General features: G+C 45.4%; 1 long non-coding RNA gene across 1 annotated transcript in view; it reads left to right on the plus strand.

Moving 5' to 3' along the window:
* Positions 1-4,945, plus strand: part of LOC107213210 — a 27,544-nt gene extending 22,599 nt beyond the window's left edge. The window contains exon 5 of the long non-coding RNA XR_004500023.1: positions 1,703-4,945. This is a non-coding gene — a long non-coding RNA (uncharacterized LOC107213210). The remainder of the gene's footprint in view (positions 1-1,702) is intronic.
* Positions 4,946-4,952: the final 7 nt, after the last annotated feature.

A 4,952-nucleotide genomic window follows, 5' to 3' on the forward strand; every position in this document is an offset into this window, starting at 1 on the left:
GCTGCTGGGCAGGGCCAGCAGGGATGGGGCAGCTCTGGGGCTTGGGAAGCTGCTCCTCTCCTCTGTCACACCCAGAGGACTCAGCCTCGAAATCCTGCCCTGTGCATCACACACGAAGCCTCTGCCTGGGACATTTCCCAGCCACTCGTGCCAGAGGCAGCTGAGCAATGCTCTCTGCTCCAGAGAGCAAATCCACCCCAAGCCCTCGCTTTCCCTTTGCCAGTGTCCCTAATTAATGAGTTATTGCTCAAGAATGAGCACTCACAACCACAGAGGTGAGGCAGACCTGCCTCGTTCCTCTCCTCCTGCCACGTGGATCGGATTTCTAAAAATTCACCGTAGTAATCACAAAAAGCTGCTGCAAAGAATTACTTGAGAAAACCTTCTGAGATTTCAGCCTACCTGGTCCCTTTGTTTCATAACTAGAAGGAGCATAATGAATGCAAAAACTCCATGAATAGAGCTCAGCAGGGCCTACTTTTTTCTCCTGGCTCCTGTGATTATAATAATTTGGTTTTATAGGTGTCTATCCTCAGACCCCGGCTAGGGAGCAATTTTTACTGAGTCATGAACTTTCACATCATTAAATCTCTCTACATTTATTTTAAACATATCAAAAGTGTCAAGTAACTTTAGATCCACTAAATTTTATTAGCACTGGGTGAAATGAAGTTGGGCCACTCAGGGAAATGAGTGGAATCATTTCCTGAGCAGTTGGGAAGGGATTTGGGAGCGATTCCAGCCAGGGAGCAGAGCAGCACATCCCCTGTACAGGACGAGTGTTTACAAGGACAGGAACCTGAGTAATCTCCTCCCAGTCTGAAGGGAATATTAAACTCTTCTGTCAGTTGGATGTATATTATTTATGGCCCTTTTTTTATTGTTGTTGTTGTTGATTTCAAAAAATATTTCTTTGTTGGTGCAACGCTGACTCCCGATAGAAAGTGATGAAATGCCCAATATGTTAAAAAACCTTATCACTAAATCAGAGGCAGAACTATAAATTTGGGCTTTTGAAACTGAACTGACTGTTGAGGATCATTTTGCTCCTGAAATATTACAGCAGTGATCAATTTGCTGTAAAATTAAGCAGTTTAGCTCTGCAATCTATAGATGGAAAACATGTTGTTCTTGAGCAAAGTTTATGCCCTGCCCAAGGGATAAATTAAATTTTATGGGTAAGACATGCATTATTATACGCTTATCTGTTTAACATATCATTCTTTTCCACATCAGTATTATAAATATTTTTAATCATACATTTGATCTCTTGTGCATATAGTGATATGGTAATTCCCCCTGCCCCCCTCACAAAATATGACCAAACACAGCTAATTCATCACAGAACAGGGGAGAATATTCTAATCTTCCCCAGAAATGTGCTGAAGATTGAAGCAGAGGCTCTTGGAATTGGGGCTACTTTGCAATCATTTAGTGGGATAAAATTTTCCTGAAGGAAGGGGTGGAGCTACGCTCCCCATTTTTATTACAGGTGTTATTATTCAATATTTATCTTACAAGGCTCTAATCAAACCTGGGGCTGCGTTCCAAGACAATTCAGTCACCAAAGTTTGGAAAAGTGGTGAAATATGTCCATTTAGCAAACCTGGTAATGGTTTTATAGATTTGTGCTGCTTTGCCTTGAGTTCTCTGAATTAGAGTCAAAGCTCCCACACTGAGCCAAGCCTTGCCTTTCCAACAGTGGGAAGTTTGTGCAGAATGGATGTCCTGAAGGCAAGAGGAGGAGGGAGAGGCTGTGAATCCTTTCCCTGTCCCAGAGGAGAGGCCAGGGAGAGGAGCCTGGAGGTGTTTTAGCAGAGGAGAGCTGCAGCAGTGATGACAGTGCCAGGTAAATCACTGCTCAGCACTGGGACGCTGCTGCTCAGCAGGGACAGATGAACTCCACCCAGCCATGTTTGCCATCAGCCACGTCCCTGCGAGGGTTTCTGAGTGCCAGTGCTGTAAGATCAGAGCTGGAGGTGGACAAGGGCTGGGGGAGTCCCAGGGCTTTGGGGTTTTGTGTTTCTGTTAAAGCAGATTGAGGTGGGGGGAGTCAAACACTCAGTTCTGGATTGACCTGGTTTGAATGGGAAAGCAAAGAGAAATTCACCTCAATTTGTGTGTTTGCTCCCCTCTTGCCTTTAGCAGCTGTCACCTCCCCGTGCTGCTGGGCATCCTCCAAGGCATTCTGTGCTTTCCAACACCACAAATGTCCCAGTTCCCTTTGGAATTGTGTGGTTTCCCTGTCTGCTCAGCTTTGCAGGGACATGATCCCCGTGGCTGCTGTCACCCCCACAGCTCCCCTGCAGTCCCCCAGCTCTGGGGCTGCTGCTGGGGGTGACACAGGCACCACTGACATCTTCCTTTCCCTCCTCTTCAGCTGCTCTTCTTGCTTTATTTTTATTTCCTGTAACATATGCTCCCGTGGCTTTTCCTTCTCGCACAGAAATGCTTTCAACAGGCACGTTTGAGGCTGGCTTTGTTTCTGTGTAAATAACTTTTCCATGCCTTTATGGAATGAGAAGTGAATATCAAAAAAAACTAAACAACAGGGAGAAAAAAGATCTCATCTTCAAGATGAGATCCATCCAACTGTGGAGAAAGCATTATTATATAAATTACATCTCCATTATAAATTTACAACTAAACATGTTTGGAATTTCCCACTTGTCAAAGCCGTCCTACAGGAACTGCTCCATCCCCAAACTCCTGAGGAACTTGTGTCAGGACAAGGCTGAGCTACTGCAGCAGGATGTGAACAAAGCCCAGTCCCAGCCACTGAATTCAATGCCAATTTGCCACTGTCCTCACTGGATTCTGGAATGAGTCCCCAGCTGGGACAGCAAAATTCCTTCAGACTCCTCCTCATCTCTTGGAGGAGAACAAGACAAAGGAGGTGGTTCCAGGCCCAATATCTCACACAACTCAACTACACTTGATTATTATTTGCTTCTCCCAGCCTGAAAAGAATCCCACTCCCAGATTTGTCTGTCTTAGCCCTGCTGAAGCTGAGCACTTTCATACATATGTATGGATAGCTTAAGTTTTTATGAGCATAATTTGGGCTTTTCAAAATAGTGACACAATAACAAAGCAAAATTGAGACACGCATGTAATTTGAATACTGATTTGGTTTTATCTTTTCCTGGTGCTGGCACTTTTGATGCTGCTCTTTTCCACTCCATCTTCCCTCTGTTCTTATTCCCAATGAATGGAGTTATTTGGGAGGGCATCTGTGGCTTCCACCAACCCAAACCAAAGCCTGCTCCGTGACCTTGCTGAGAGTTTTGGAGAGTTTCTGCTAGCTCTGGATTTCCTATCAGCTCCCTGGAGCTCCTGCTGCTCCTGTCAAGCAGGGAAACCTCTGGCAGAAGCTCCTGGCTCTGTTCTGTGCAGCTCCAAACCACATTTCTGTTCATTTCTGCACTCTGAGGATGCTGCCAAGGACCTTTGCTGGTTGTTTGGGGCCCAGCACCCTCAGAGCTGTTGGTGTCCCCTGAGGACAGGATTCCCAGCCAGGTGAGGAGCCAGGGCTGTGGCTGCTCTGCTGCTGGGCCATCTCCCAGGCTCTGAGAACCACAAATGCTGCAGCTCTGACCTGTCTCCTCAGCCTTTTTTGAGGTTTCTGAGGCAGACCCCCAGCCCTGTGACACCTGAACAGCAGCACAGAGGCCCCTCAGACAGATCTGAGCAGTTCTGTGTCGTGGAGAGCCTGATCCTCAAAATTATTCATTAAAAATACCCACTTAATAATTTCAAAGAGAAAGCTGAAAGATGCTCAGGGGCAATCTGTGAACAGAAAAAGGGGGTTAAATTCACCTAATAAATTATTTGCAGACTGAATAATTCATGGGAAATCCAGGGCACATTTAGAGGGGTTTGACTGGGGCTGTCAGCTCCTCTGGAATGGGAAGATACCTCAGAACTTGGCATGTTCTAAGGCAGAATTTCCACCTGGAACCAGATGTGTGGGTGAAGTTTCCTGAAGACCCCAGCCAGTGCCTGGTGTTAGAGGGAAAGCCATAAAAAACCCTTACAGATGGTTTATCCTGTCCCTGTCTGACACTGGAGGCTTCCAGCAGAAATGGGAATGAAGGTTTTGGGATAACCAGGACAACCTGGCAGCCACAGCCACGGGTTTGAACTTTATTGGATTAAAGTGCAGCAGATGTGGGAGTGAGAGGGCAGGTGTGGATCATGCTCTGCTCACCTCAGGAACTGCTGTGTCACAGACAGCTTGAAATTATCAGATATAAACAGAAATGAAGATCTAAGAGCTCCCTGGAGGCTGTAAACACTGGGCTTCATCTCGTGGCAAAGGGTTAAACTCAGCACTAGCTCTGGGTTTATTTTAACTTGGGATAAAGTTTCCAAGAGGTTCATGAAAATAAGCTGAGGTTTGTCCAAATGCAATGGAAAACCTGGAATTTTACTACATGAAGCAGGTAACGAAAGGAACACACAAAACTTTGTAAACAGAGGTGTTAAAACAAATTTAATAATAGACTTTTTAAACTCCCAGATCACTGTCAGAGTATATATGTGTTAAAAGACCTATAAATATATTTTAAAGCAATCTTATTTTCCTTTCACTTAGCTGCCAAGATCTCCATTAGGAGGTTTGTGTTTCCTTCCAACATTAAAGAATCTCTCTAACATCTGTAGCGATGAGCACTGAAGAGTGTCAGTTCTGCTTCTGAAACAAGCAGTGCCACCATTTGAAGGAGGAAAAATGTGAAATAATGAATATGCTTCCGCAGATCAGGCTGCTGTGTGTAACAGGAGATGTGCAGAGCCTCGTGCCAGGTTTGATCTCCTGAGTTTCTCCTCTCCACCTCTAAGGAGTGCAGTTATTGATGCAAAACTTGGAGAAAGTATTGCCCAAAGTGCCACAGAACACTGCAAGGGCTGTGCTGAGTCCTTCCCTTCCCTTCCCTTCCCTTCCCTTCCCT

The sequence above is a fragment of the Parus major genome, chromosome 20 (assembly GCF_001522545.3).
Source record: "Parus major isolate Abel chromosome 20, Parus_major1.1, whole genome shotgun sequence".
Lineage (NCBI taxonomy): Eukaryota > Metazoa > Chordata > Aves > Passeriformes > Paridae > Parus > Parus major.